The 15,763-nt window shown below is 44.8% G+C and overlaps 1 protein-coding gene across 1 annotated transcript in view; it reads right to left on the bottom strand.

Moving 5' to 3' along the window:
* CEP128 (centrosomal protein 128) overlaps positions 1-15,763 on the bottom strand; it is a 407,170-nt gene that overhangs the window by 308,035 nt on the left and 83,372 nt on the right.

Raw genomic sequence — 15,763 nt, 5'->3', positions numbered from 1 at the left:
TTTAGATTTTCTTTCTTCAATCCCTTCTCATTTCAGGAAAATATGTTAAAGAAGAACCTCTGTCTTGCTCTCTTGCAATTTTAGGCTTCTCCACAAGTAAATCTAGCTACCAGCAACACACTATTGATGTGGACATAGAAACTATGAGACAGAGACATCATAATATCAGAGGGGTAGCCATGTTAGTCTGGATCTGTAAAAACAGCAAAGAATCCTGTGGCACCTTACAGACTAACAGACATTTTGGAGCATGAGCTTTCATGGTGAATACCCCACTTCGTCGATGCATGTAGTGGATCTATACCAATCCTGGACAATGATCCCACACTTTCACAGGCCTTGGATGGCAGGCTTGTCCCTCACCCACAGACAACCCATGAAAGCTCATGCTCCAAATGTCTGTTAGTCCATAAGGTGCCACAGGATTCTTTGCTGCTTTTAGCAGACATATAATGTGGTTAATGCAGTTTATTTAAAATTACTACTTAACTGAGTTAATCACCCCACTGTGGTTGTCAGTGGGCATGAATGGGCCTGGTGGGCTATGAACCTGAAGGTATGAAGGCCAGGTCTTCGCTAAAATCTCAGGCCTTCCAAGGGACTCTCACTCAAAGCCAATCCTGACCTGCTCTTCTCTCCCATGCAGGAGGTGAGAAAGAAGAGAGGAGCTACAAGCTGTGCATGATATGGAGGCATACACCCTCACTATGTATTGCCATGCCCAGAACCAATGTCCAGGCAGCCACTGGGTTACAAAGATTTCAACTGCATCTTATTCACCACCTTCTCTAGAACCTGCCAGAATTGCAACAATTGTAATTTAAATTCCCCAAAACCAAATTTCCAAGATGCTGGATAGAAGGAGGGAAAACCTACATAGCAATTTATCAATTTTGCTTTATGGGTAAAATCCCTTCCAGATTCCAAAATGAGGATCAAGCTACCCCTTGGCATCACCAGAGACCCAGCAATTAGATTAAGGATGGGAAGGGTGGGGCTGAACAGGGAGCCCAAAATGGCAGCAAACCATAGCCACCTCCACTTACACTCTACTATCAAATCATCCAGCCAAAGATCTGTCCGCACCAACCAAGGGCAACAAAAGTGTGTGGGACAGGTCCCGAATCCAGGGCCCAGACCCTAGATGAAATATGTGAAACACACACACCCTCCACACACTGGGCACAAGAACAGATGGGGCAATGGGGTAGAGAAAAGCAGCAGGCTCCACATGCTGAAAGAAAGAAAAAAAATTGCAAGGAGGAGAGAGAAAAGAAAGGAGAATGAGCACCTAGAAACTGCCTCAGTGGCTCCCAGTTAAAAGCTCTCCCTCTCAGACCCAGCAATGCTTCCACTACTCCTATCCCCAAAGCCACACCCCAGCCAGGGAGATCAGCATTTTAGAAGATACTGCCCAAAAACTTCAAAACAACAAAAATGAAAAAATATAGTCAACTCTAACAAAAAGTGTTAAAACAGTATAAAAATAAAACTCCAAAAAGCAGGAGAGTTCAGGCACCCCTACTTTGGAAATACCCTTCTACCCCCGATATAATGCTGTCCTCAGGAGCCAAAAAATCTTACCGCGTTATAGGTGAAACTGCGTTGTATCGAAGTTGTTTTGATCTGCCGGAGCACACAGCCTTGCCCCCCCCAAGAGCACTGCTTTACTGCATTATATCTGAATTCATGTTACATCAGGTAGCATTATATCAGGGTACAGGTGTAGGTCCTGCAGGCCAACGACCCAAAAGCAGGATTCCTCCCTTGACTATTTATATTACAGTATCATCCCTGAGGCAACAACCAAGATCAAGACCCTATTCTGCTAGAAACTCTGAAATCACATAGGGAGAAACAACCCCAGCCTCAGCGAGTTTACAGTATAACACCAGAAACAGGGTGGGACAAAGAATGTATTATCATCTCCATTTTCCATATGAAGAATGAAGATCCAGGAGAGTAAACGACTTGTACAAGGTCACAGTGGGAGTCGCAGAAACGCTGGAAACTGAACCCACATCTCCAAAATCCCTGAAATTGAATCTAAGCAATAAATGTTTTGAAACTGTTTGGAGTGAGGACAATGTATCCATCTTGCATATATCTAAGATAAAAACATGCCATAATGCCTTGAATGGAATACGCTTTGATATGGTCTTCTAATTTTAAATTGGCCTTACCATAACAGCACGAAATGCAATCAGCCATTTAGACAAGGTCATCTTAATGACAACATTGCCAAGGGAAACAGTGTTAAATGAATTAAGTTGGGTGCACTTTTTAAGGGCTTTAGTTTATGTCAAAGAGAACCCCAAAAGAATATTTTATACCAAGTGTATTCAAAAGGGAATGAGGGGTTACAAATAGAACTGATAAATCTTTCAACTGGATAAATCCCAGCTCTGCAGGAAGACAGCATACAATATGACTGGCTGGTTTTCCTGCTAGCCATCAGTGTCTTAGATACTCAGCTCTGATAGGGAAGGTGGAGATGGTGGCAGAAACATCCACAGAGAACATACTTTTTCCTCAATTGTCTTCGATATGAGGGAAAAGATTTGAGTTGTCTGCCGTTTTCTTCATGTCAATGGTTTGAAGTGCATTAATGCACTTTGGGGAGAAAGGATGGTCCAGTAGTTGGGGCATTAGCCAGGGATTCAGGAGACCTGGGTTCATTTCCTTATGCTGTCACAGACTTCCTGCGTATTCTACAGCAAGTCACTTAGTCTCTCTGTGCCTCAACACCCTCTCTGTAAAATAAGATGATATGAGATGATGAGTCACTCCTGTGATTGGCTCCAGCCAATCCCAAAATTCATGTGACTCCCAGATCAGGTATACAAGACCCACAGAGGAACATCAGCTCAGTCTGCACAATGTCACCCCATGGCTTGGAACTCTCTTCTGTTTCAGGGTGGCCACAGACTCCCCAAGCCTTAGCATACTGCAGCCTTGCTCTCGCTCCAGCTCTGTTCCTAGTCCTGTTTCAGCCCTGCTCCAGCATTGCTCCAACTCCACCCCAGACTCCTGATTCCAACTCTGACCACTAGGCATGACCATCTCCATCCCAGTTTCTGACAGAAAAGTACTTCCCTTCTTCACCAGGGTGTTGTGAGGATAATTACATTAAAAAGTGTGAGGCACTCAGATACTACAGTCATGGGGACCATAAATACAGCTAAAATAGAATGAGAGATTCTGCTGGTCTAACAAAGGCTAAAAAACATAGCGTCCCTAATGGATAGGATTCCTAGCTCCATTTTCTTTTGACAGTGGCCCCTGAGGATTCCATGACTGGCACCAACACAATGACCTATCGCCCATATGGTAATCCTTTTACTAGGGCTCTCAGCAAGATTTCTGGTAATTGCAGCCTGTTTGCTTACAGGTTTGGGCACACAATCACAACACTCATATCCTGAATTCTTTACATTGGCTGCCTTCACTGATTTTACATTAGCACTTCTAGGTTACAAAATCTTAGTGGCAATCCTGGCTACATCTGATATCTCTTAATAACTCCCTAGTCCGCACACTCTAAACTTTTTTAAAAATGCCTTAACAAAAAATGGCATAACAAAAAATAGTGGGGAAAGTGGTGGAGATGTTTGGGGGGGGTGTTCCCCTTTCTTCCCTCTCAAAAACTTTCAAAAAATGTTTATCTCTAGGCAGAATCAAAGTCTTGACAAATAGATTTTTTTTAAATTTGCAGTAACTCCTCGCTTAACATTATAGTTATATTCTTGAAAAATGCGACTTTAAGCGAAACGATGTTAAGCAAATCCAATTTCCCCATAAGAGTTAATGTAAATGTGGGGGGGCTAGGTTCCAGGGAAAAAATTTTCACCAGACAAAAGACATTATATACATATACAGTATAAGTTTTAAACAATTTTGAACAATGTAATACAGGTATAAAGTTCTGCACAACCAATTGAATCCTGTACTCAGCAATGGTGACTGTGAAGTTTGGTTGAGATGGTGGATTCAGAGGGTGAAAGAGGGTGGATCATCCGGCTGCTCCTCTTACTGTTCTTTCCAAAGTGTTGGGGGGGCGCTTAATGTCTGGCTCTGCCCCAGACCCTCCCCCACTCCATCCCTGCCCTCAAGGCCCCACCCCTGCCCCTTCCCACACCACCCCGCCTCTTCCTGCCCCTGCTCCACTCCCTCCCACAAAGCACACTGCGTCCTCACTCCTCCTCCCTGAACACTGTGAAGTAGCTGATTTCGGATGGGAGGGGCGGGGAGGGGGGGAGCTGCACGCCGCATCCATGCTCCTCCCATCCCCCTCCCCACAGCCTCCTGAATCTTGCAAAAGAGCTGATTGCTGCAGGAGGGAGGTGCGAGGAAGGAGGGTGGAGGTGCTGATCTGCGGGGCCTGCAGCAGGCGGGAGGCATGGGGGGGTGGGGGGAAGAGGAGCTGTTGTGGGGCTGCCAGCCCGCCCTGGTTCCAAGTCCTGACCCGCTAGCTCCGACAGGCTGCTCTTCCAGAGAATCCCACAAGTAGTGGACAAAGTACTGTATTAAGCAGATGAAAGCCAAACAACATTACAAGTTAACACTGTGTAATTTTAAATGAGTGCGTTCTCTGATAGATCAGCAACAAAACAAACGTTAACCTGGATGACATTAAGTGAGGTGTTACTGTATTTATAATTGGCTCCATGTTTATTACTTTCCTCTTCAATCCCTTTTTATCTATAGGGATCCCTCTGATCTGTATGGAATAACAGAGAATGTCAGAGCAGAGTTTAGACACTGTCATTACATTCTTTTAGCTGTGTTTTAGCTGTGTTTTAATTTGAAACTCAAACAAAGTTAAAAGGATAGCGCACTAATCTACTGTATTTCCACTAAGGACTTAATTTACAATAGTTTCAATTCAATTCCACAACATTTAATATGTATGAATGAGTAATTTCATCTTTGTTAATAAGAATATGTATATTTCACTATTTGCATGTGTAACAATGGTCTTAACAATTAATAAATTAAAGCTAAATATTCCTATACTTATTAATTTTATTTAAGAACCAAATCCTGTAACCTCTGTAATCTTATTTAAAGCCTAAGTCAAGTCGACATTATCCCTTTCATCTTTTACACAATAACAGGTCAGCCTGTTGTGGGACACTGGAATTACAGACTTATCCAGCCTATAAAATTTTACAATACGTTACATTGCGTTTCAATTTCTCTAATCAGATTAATTTTTATTATTACTTTTTAAAAACAGTTTCACAGTGAAGTACTCTTAACAAAACTGGGGAAAAGACACTGGAACATTGATCTTAACTCTTATGTCACCAAAATAACATCAATTATTTTTATCCAGGTCTCTGTGCAGAAGATTTCAACTAAAAATATTTGGAGCATCTATAAGGAACTATTACATTTAGATACTGGTTTATGGGACATAGCAGATTTTCCTTCCTGCTCTGTACTTCCAGACCCTCACTTTAAAAAAAAAAACAAATAAATAGCAATATGACGATAAAACTTGAAATCAAAAATAAAATTTAGGTAAATAAAATTCAATTGCAATGCATCACTCTTCAAAATGCTTATGAACATTTAAAGTTGGAGTGGGAGTAAGGATAAATTATCTGGTATAATTTACTATAAAAATCAAAGCTAGTACCTCATACCACAGTTAGCTACTGTGAGGGTACGGCGCTTTGAATTGCAAGTGTGGTTGCAGTGTGAATTGCAAGTGTGGCCTAGCTGGGTGGGCGAGTGGGAGACAGAGGGGAGATGGCTAAATCCAGAGTCTCTGTCTCTTCTCCTAGATAAGCCTTGCTGGTGTGAAAGTAGAATGAATTATATTGTGAAAATAGAAAGGATTAAAGAAATGCTGTCTGTACCTTTAAGTAAAACTGTTGGAATGCTGCAATCCAAGTGTCAGGAATACAGACATTCACATAGAACAACTGCACCATTTAAGGGCAATTGGCGAAGTATTAGCCTTAGATCGATAAGAGTTAGTAAGGAAATAGGATATGCATGCTACGCCCCTGGTGAATTTTACTGTTTTGCTTTCTTTGCCCCTTTGTCTAATTCCCGCTCTTCTATCTGTATAAATAAGACTGTTTGGGTCTTGCATGGCCACTCACATTATCTGGGTGTTATTGGCGGAGCACTGCGTTAATAAAACAGAGTGGTCTGACAAATTGAGTCCTGATTCTAACTTTAACACTGGGGAGCTCAAGGACTAGGAGGCAGGGGAGGCCTGAACTGTTTTCTTGCCACTTGCAGTGTATGCAGCCCTAGTGAGCGGAGGGTCACCCAAGTGTCCTTGAGTCCATGCAGCCTCGAATCCATTTGCTCTGAAAAGAGCCAACTCCCGTCGAAGGGGCAATCCTGGATGGAAGACTGCATCTCTTGGGACAGGCCCATGGATCGCAGCCAGCAACTGAGCCTCATCACCATGGCCAACACAACGACCCTGGCAGTTGAATCAGCTGCATCCCAGGCCATCTGGAAGGAACTCATCACCACAGCGGTACCCTCCTCCAAAATGGTAGCAAACTCCTGGCACAGGTCCTGGGGCAGGGAGTATTTCAACTTTTTTAGGGAGTCCCACAAATTAAGTTGTATCTGTCCGCTAGCGCTTGATGATCTGACACCAAAACTGGAGGCTGGCGGTTGAATAAATTTCCTCTCAACTAGGTCCAGTTTCTTGGCATCTTTATTTTTGGGAGTGAAACTCGCCTATTCCTTTCATTAGCTGCAGAAATGACAAGCGACTCAAGGGGTGGGTGGGTATATAGATATTTAAAACACTTAGCATGTATGAAGTACTTCTTTTGGCCCGCTTGGAGGCTGGCGGGATGGCGAATGGGGTTTGCCAGAGGACATTGGCAATCTTGAGAACCCCTTCATGGGCAATGTGACTCGTGAGGGGGCGGACACTGCAAGAATACTGAACAGATTGTCTGCTTGCTCTCCCATTTCCTCCACTTCAAGCCCAAATTCGAGGCCACCCTCCAAAGCAGGGCTTGGTGCTCCCTTAAGTCATCGGGAAGGCTGGCCCACGAGGGTCCCACAACTGCCCTGTCTGGCAATGAGGAGGATGATTATGCTACTCTACTCAGGGAGGGACTGGGGTAATCTCCCTCCAGTTCGCAATGGGCACCTGCTTCTCTCCCTCGACGTTGGAGTCTGCTCCTGTCATAAACAGATAGCTAAGGGTTAATGTCTCTTTCACCTGTAAAGGGTTAACTAACAGTGACCTGAAACACCTGACCAGAGGACCAATCAGGAGACAAGATACTTTCAAATCTGGGCGGAGGGAAGTTTGGGTGTGGGTCCTTTGTTCTTGGGCTGTTCTCTCTCTGGGCTCTGAGAGGGACCACAAGAATCTCCAGGCTCTCTAATCTTCTGTTTCAAATTTGTAAGTACAACGGTAGAAAGACAATAGGCTTTTACATTGTTTTTCTGTATTTGCAAATGTGTAGCCTGCTGGAACTAGTTTAAATTGTATTTTTTCTGGATAAGGCTGTTTATCCATTTTCTATAAGCTAAAAGACCCTGTACTGTTTACCATCTAAACTGCAGAGATAGACCTTTTACTTTTTTCTTTCTTTTTTATTAAAAGCTTTGCTTTAAGACCTGTTTGAGTTTTCTCCTAGTTAAGGCCCAAAGGACTTGAGTCTGTGTACACCAGGGAATTGGTGGGGAGAAGGGAAAGAGAGCGGGAAGGGAAGGATAAGTTTCCTCTGTGTCACATTCAAGGAGCTTGAATCTGTATTGCCTTGAGGGAGGGAAAGGTAAATTTCCTCTCTGTGTTAGATTCATGGAGTTGAATCACGTGATCTCCTAGTTACTCAGGGCGGGAAAGATCTGGGAGGAGGTAAAGAGGGGGGAGGGAATGGTTTATTTCCCTTTGTTGTGAGACTCAAGGAATCTGGGTCTTGGGGCTCCCCAGGGAAGGGTTTGGGGACACCAGAGTCTATCAGGTGCTCTACTAAAGTCCTGATTGGTGGCAGCCTATCAGATCTAAGCTGGTAATTAAGCTTAGGGGAATTCATGCTTGTACCCATATTTTGGACGCTAAGGTCCAGATTTGGGAATTATACTATGACAGCTCCATATACCAATTCTAGTACCATGGGTGCCTGAGGCTGCCTCTCTATAGCAGCAAGGAAATACTGATGTGAAAACGGTACTGAAATCATTGGCATTTCCCATGCGTTCGAATAGGGCCATTGGGCTGGCCACTGTGATACCAGACACCTCTGTGTTCTTGGGGAACCTGGGTGCAGTATCCAGCCTGACTCATGAAAGACACCCCCACCCCCAAGCCTCTGCTTAAACCAAAACCCATCAGAGGAAAAAACTTGCAGAGAGCAGTGAAGGGCGTTGGGAGACACATCTAGACCCCTCCAGACAAAGGTGACAAGATTAAGACATCTCCATTTGCATACAGAATGGAGAGCAGAGACAACTCCCCTAGCCTTATCTGCATGAAAGCTGGGACAGAAGACATCTCAATTTATATACAGAATGGAGAACAGAGAACTACACTGAACTCTGGGGACAGAAAAAGCAGAGAAGCACTGCATCATGGGAATCTCTGCTCCAGATGTTAATGAACCTATGTCTGCACACACCCAGCTTAGCAATTATCAAACCAATTCTAGTAATGAATCCTTAATTGATATCCAAATAGTGAAGTAGCCTAGTTGCATTGTGAGGTCCCTGGGAGAAAACATCACCCATAGCCAAGAGTGATCAGCTCCTATTGTCTAGCCTAAAGAAAACCCTTAAATCATCAGTTTACCTATAAACAAATCTAGTATTCTCCCTTCAACCATTGTAATTTCTCTACAAAAATCCACACTCATCCTCCAGTCAGTGTTCTGATGCTTAGATCCAAACTATGTATCAGTTCCACTGGGACTCCATATTTTCCTGACTGATCATGCTGGGGACTATGCCTGTCTCCTGCCCTCAGGACCCTTAGCTACCAGCATCATCTGGGAACCTCAACCAGTTCAAGCTTCAGGGAGCGGGGAGATGCCCTTCTCTTTTTCTCTCCGTCTCTTTCTCTCTCTGTTTTCCTTTCTACCTTAGGTATTAACCTTTAATAATGTTATGTTGGTTTAGTCCTCCTTGTGTAGTTATCACTATTATTCAAAAAATAACTTTTATGGTTAAGTTGGTTGCTTCTCTCGCTCTTGCTGAACTTTACTCTTTTGTGTTTTTAGCTTCCCCCATTCACTCTACAACAACATTTCTTTTACCTAAGCTAAAGATCCCTGCAGCACCCAAAATACTGTGGGGTTTGCTCATCAAGTAGGTTACTGCCAGTACAATTGTGTTGTGAGAGTGGGGATAGGGATGTGCTGAAGCTGGGACTCATAAGGGTAACAGCTTGAAAGTGCTGCTTGACCCAGTCCATGGAGCCCAGGGGCATATAAGGAGAGTCACCTTGAAAGTGCTGTTTCATCCAGCCCAGTGAGTCCAGAGACATATAAGGGGTCAGCTTGACAGTGCTAATTGACCCAGTCTGCTCAGACTTGCTCTGCTAATTTATGTGTGGGCGTGTAGGTGTTCATCCGGTTTTGGGGCTGGAGAAAGCCAGCCCTGGTGAACCTATGTCCTGCAGGATAGCTCCATTGGGAGGGGACTTGCAGAAAGCAGAAGTAGAGCTCCATATGAAAACACAAGTGACACAAGCAGTACATTGATAGAATTATAGAATGCCATTCCCCAGAAGAGTAACCCGAATAAATGAGCAGACCCCAAAGTAATGGGTAAATCTGGTAACAACTGGCCTTGCTGCCATGCCAGCACTGTAGGAGCTGAGACGGTTTCCAGGGCCCACTGAGGTTGGAGCTGCCTTGGTGAGGGGCTAAAGTCCCGCTCCGACTCCGAAGAGTCACCTTCTGTTGACCAGGATGGGGCTGTGGACATCTGAGTGTGGTGGCTGACCCTGCAGGAGTAGTGCCTTGAGTGCAGCAAGTGACATGTGCAGGGGGCCAGTGCTGGGAACGCAGAGACAAGTGCCATGAGGAGGAGCAGTCTCATGATGGTGAGGAGCGAGACCTGTGCTGCAGCGTCAGCTGGTGGGAGGGAAAACGGTGCTGGATGTAGGGGGACCAATGTCTCATTGCAGGTGACCTGCGTCATGCCTGCAGCGACTGGGATCATGGTGCCGGCAACCTAGGTTGTCTAACTGGGGACCTAGAATGCAGAGTCTGCCTCTGTTATGGAAATTACTTCCCTTTCAGGTGGCCCCGCACTTGGCTTGCTCTTAGAGGGGGGGAACTTTGTTGCTTCCAATGACTACATGGCATCAGAGAGGCTTGCTGATTGTTAGCCACCTCGGTCGCGGGAAGCAAGATTGGGTGCCTACATCCCCTACCACTCCCAGGCATTGAAGGCGGATCCCTAGGAGGGCTGAGTGGTCCAAGCAGCAAGGCACCCCCATGCAGCTCTAGCGTGGGCGGATGGTCCGTACTTGATCCTTTGCCCAATGCCCCCTGACCTTCTTGGTGCCAGAGGGGCTTCAGTTCTTTAAACACTTCTTGGACACCGGTGAAGGGGATCAGTGCCAGATGAAGGTTGGTGCCAGCATGTTCCTCTCCAATGCTGAGTTAGAGTACGAACGGGAAGGCTCCAATGTCGGGCGAAGCATGGCCACCATGAGGAGGCCCCATAAATGAATATCATACTCCTTCTGATTTCTTGGTTAAAAGTTCTTACAAATGTGGCACTTATCTTTTATGTGCGACTCTCCCAAGCACTTTAAGCAGCTGCTCTGAGGAGTCATTAACAGGCATAGGCCTATTGCAGACTGAGCAAGGCTTAAAGCCCGGAGATCGGGGCATGCCCTGCCTCTGGGCAAAGTCCCAATGGGGACTCTAATTTATTAACTAACCATTACACTTAACACCTAATTACTAACTAACTACTGTAAACAACTATATACAAAAGAAGGCAGACTAGCACTAGGAAAAACCACTGAACACTTACAAAGCAAGAGGAAGGTGCTCCGACCAACTGTGATGGGGAGGTAAGAAGGAACTGAGAGGGAGTAAGGCCAGTGGTGCCTAATATACAGATGCATGAGCGCAGCACTTCAGAGGGTACCATAACTGATCCTACAGACACTGCTAAGGCAAAAATCTCCGACGACTGTGCACATGGACATGAACACACCTAGAATGGAATGGACATGGGCAAGCACTCCAAGAAGAATATTCTGACACCTTGTCTGCGGAGACGGGTGGCTACCACCGCAAGGACTTTAGAGAATACCCATGGATAAGCGATAGATCATCCCAAAAGAAGTATTTTTTACTGGAAATAATCTCTTTCCAGAACCTGACACACCTCCTGGATGTGGGATGTATTGTTATGTGGAAATATGCATCTTGGAATTCGAGGGCCAAGAACCAGTCCCCTTGTTCTAGTGCTGGAATTATTGTTGCTAGCATGACCATCTTGAATCGCTGGGTCTGCGCTAATTTGTTCAGTCTTATTAAGTCAAGAATGGACCTCCATCCTCCAGGTTTTTTTCTGGGTTAGAAAAAAATGGGAGTAGAAACCCTTCCTTCTGTGTTGTGTTGGTACTGGTTCTACTGCACCTACACGAGATAGTTTACCTCCTGTCACAGTAGGTGTTCGTGAGAAGAGTCCCTGAAGAGGACCAGTGAGGAAGGTTGGGTAGGGGGATGGACGTAAACTGGATGAAATAGCTAGTCTCAATGTTTTCTAATACCCATTTCTATGAAGTGATTTTTCATCACACTGGATGGAATGAAGTCAGATGGTCTCTGAATGGATGGATGGCATTGGATGAGTCGAACAATATATAAAGTGGGAGGTGTTTCTGGTCCTCAACCCAACTCTCAAAACTGTTGTTTAGAGGGAGGTTGCTGGGAGTCAAGGTCTGGGAAGGGAGTGGTCTCCATTTTGCAGGCCTCTGCCTTTGGCGGTCATACTGCATCTGAGCTTGGGTGTAGGGTGCAGATCTAGATCTTTGCCCCCATTTTTTCTTTTGTGTAAGCATATATATGCCCAAGAACCTCAGAGTCGCCCTGAAGTCTTTCAGCATATGAAGGGACTCATCCATTTTGGCTGCAAACAGCTTGGGGACTTCAAAGAGGAGATCCTCTACAACTGATTGTACCTCTTTGGGAAAACCCAAGGAAGTGAAGCCAGGAAGCTCATCATATTACTATGACTGCAACAACAGAACATGCCATCATGTCTGCAAACTCCAAAGAAGTTTATAAAGCTGTGCAAGCTAGGAGTTGACCTTCAGATATAAAGGCTTTAGATTGTTCCTTTTCCCCTCAGGTATGTGGTCAGTGAAGTCAGAGATTTTTGAGTAATAGGAGTGAATGAAGAGTAAGCTTTACTCCCCAAAAGGTCCAATCTCTTCCAGTCCTGGTCATATGAGGTGGATCAGGAATGCTGTTGTCTGCCCTGCTCGTTCACAGCCTCTACCTCCAGAGAGTTTGGTGTAGGGTGTGAAAATAGAAATTCCATCCCCTCAGAAGGGACATAATACTTTTTATCTGCTCTTTTGCAGGTGGGCGAAATTGCTGACCCAGTCTTGGCTGGGTCAATGAAGGGCACACTTGGAGGAGATTGAAGTCTGGAGGATGCCCAGCAACTTATGTTGGGACTCAACAACTTCTTGCAGAGGTCTCTCCAGTGAATCTGCAATGTTCTTAATCAATTCCTTGAACTGTTTGAAGTCATCCCCTGTCATGGATTATGGTGGCATGACAGCTTCATCCAGAAAGGAAGATGAAAAATTGGCAGCTGGTGTGACTTCTCGATCCGACGTCTCCTCTAGTCCCTCAACTGCCTCTTCTGAAGGTTCAAAGTGTCCAGGTGCAGAGGTTGATGGTGAATGCCTTGACCTCTCCCTGTGTGAACTGCAAGGCTTGGTCAGTGTGCTGTGAACACTATCCTATGTGTCCTATTAAGACCACTGTCATGGAAATGCCAATGGTGGTGGCATCCATGAGTGTCTGTATCATCCTTGAGTTTCAGGTCTCAGGTGGTATTCATGTTGCTCTCGTGGATCTGGTCTGGTAGCTGTGTGGATAGGCAAGGAGCGAAGGGAGGAGTAGATTTCATCATCATCCTCCTAGTTACTGGATAAAGGAAGAGCTGTTCTGGATGGTGCAGTAAGTTGGGTATTGAAGGTGCTGGAGCAAGGTCGATACCGAGAAGTGGCAATTCCAGTGCCAAGGAAACCAGAAGATCTTTATGGTGGAGAAATTGCTGCGGTAGCAATAGCCTCGGTACCAAGGAGGTGTTGTCAGCAGTACTGATGCCTTTACCACAGTTGTTGATCCCAAGGGTCATGTGCTATGTGCTGTAGAGGCAAAGCGGCACCAGCACTGCAGATCCAGCGGTACTGAGGCAGGGATGGCAGGTTTTCCTTCAGAGCCTTTTTCTGAACCAGCCTACTTAGGGTCTTTGGCTCACACGATACCCATGGTATTGGATGGTCCTGCTACCTCGGAGGTGAACAGTCTCAGTGCAGTCGGTACCAATGGGGTGTAACAGGTCAGGAAATGTCTTTTTGGCGATTCCTGAGAAGGGGAGATCAGAGCCCATGTCTTTGTCATCTTTTTGGCGAAGTGCTCCTTCTTCTGAAAGGGTGGTGGGGAACCTCCATCATATGCCACCATTGGAGACCGGTGCCCAGAAGGGGGTCTGTGATCCCAGATTGGATACCGGACTCAGAGACTTATCCATCATGAGGAGTTATCGCTGCAGATCCATTGCTTTCCTGGCACGGGCCTTGAGATTGTGGCAATGGGAGCACTTTTGTGGTGTGTGTATCTTGCCAAGGCAGCGAACACACTGTGAATCCCCATCAGATCCTGGCATGTCTCTCCAGAGAAAAAATACAGGCTATTTTCCTTTTTCTCTCTTGCTACTGTTGCTGCCTTCCTAGGAAGATGACAGTGGGAAGTGAAATAGGAAGTACAGGGTATTTTCTTATGAGACAATCAGACCAGTAAAACAATGGATTTCTAATTTACAAACAGTGGCATTGTCTCTGTCTCAGCCCTCCTCCATCAGTATTTCCCCGAAAGCAGAAAATCACCATTAGCAGAAATAGTCCAATATTTGGAAAAAAGAAAAAAAAAAAGCATCTAAAAATCTGGAAAAATGATTTGTTCACTTTTGACAGTTAACTATTTTTATTTTTAACAAAATTATAGATTCATAGACTCTAGGACTGGAAGGGACCTCGAGAGGTCATCGAGTCCAGTCCCCTGCCCTCATGGCAGGACCAAATACTGTCTAGACCATCCCTAATAGACATTTATCTAACCTACTTTTAAATATCTCCAGAGATGGAGATTCCACAACTTCCCTAGGCAATCTATTCCAGTGTTTAACTACCCTGACAGTTAGGAACTTTTTCCTAATGTCCAACCTAAATCTCCCTTGCTGCAGTTTAAGCCCATTGCTTCTTGTTCTATCATTGGAGGCTAAGGTGAACAAGTTTTCTCCCTCCTCCTGATGACACCCTTTTAGATACCTGAAAACTGCTATCATGTCCCCCTCTCAGTCTTCTCTTTTCCAAACTAAACAAACCCAATTCCTTCAGCCTTCCTTCATAGGTCATGTTCTCAAGACCTTTAATCATTCTTGTTGTACTTCTCTGGACCCTCTCCAATTTCTCCACATCTTTCTTGAAATGCGGTGCCCAGAACTGGACACAATACTCCAGCTGAGGCCTGACCAGCGCAGAGTAAAGCGGAAGAATGACTTCTTGTGTCTTGTTTACAACACACCTGTTAATGCATCCCAGAATCATGTTTGCTTTTTTTGCAACAGTATCACACTGTTCACTCATATTAAGCTTGTGATCCACTGTGACCCCTAGATCTCTTTCTGCCATACTCCTTCCTAGACAGTCTCCTCCCATTCTGTATGTGTGAAACTGATTGTTCCTTCCTAAGTGGAACACTTTGCATTTATCTTTTTTGAACTTCATCCTGTTTACCTCAGACCATTTCTCCAATTTGTCCAGATCATTTTGAATTTTGACCCTGTCCTCCAAAGCAGTTGCAATCCCTCCCAGTTTGGTATCATCCGCAAACTTAATAAGCGTACTTTCTATGCCAACATCTAAATCGTTGATGAAGATATTGAACAGAACCGGTCCCAAAACAGACCCCTGCGGAACCCCACTTGTTATACCTTTCCAGCAGGATTGGGAGCCATTAACAACTACTCTGAGTACGGTTAACCAGCCAGTTATGCACCCACCTTATAGTAGCCCCATCTAAATTGTACTTTCCTAGCTTATCTACAAGAATATCATGCGAGACTGTATCAAATGCCTTACTAAAGTCTAGATATACCACATCCACCGCTTCTCCCTTATCCACAAGGCTCGTTATCCTATCAAAGAACGCTATCAGATTAGTTTGACACGATTTGTTCTTTACAAATCCATGCTGGCTATTCCCTATCACCTTACCACCTTCCAAGTGTTTGCAGATGATTTCTTTAATTACCTGCTCCATTATCTTCCCTGGCACAGAAGTTAAACTAACTGGTCCGTAGTTTCCTGGGTTGTTTTTATTTCCCTTTTTATAGATGGGCACTATATTTGCCCCCTTCCAGTCTTCTGGAATCTCCCCCGTCTCCCATGATTTCCCAAAGATAATAGCTAGAGGCTCAGATACCTCCTCTATTAACTTCTTGAGTATTCTAGGATGCATTTCATCAGGCCCTGGTGACTTGCAGGCATCTAACTTTTCTAAGT

Source organism: Gopherus evgoodei, chromosome 4 (genome assembly GCF_007399415.2).
Source record: "Gopherus evgoodei ecotype Sinaloan lineage chromosome 4, rGopEvg1_v1.p, whole genome shotgun sequence".
NCBI classification, from domain to species: domain Eukaryota; kingdom Metazoa; phylum Chordata; order Testudines; family Testudinidae; genus Gopherus; species Gopherus evgoodei.
This window is presented reverse-complemented; position numbering and strand designations above follow the sequence as displayed.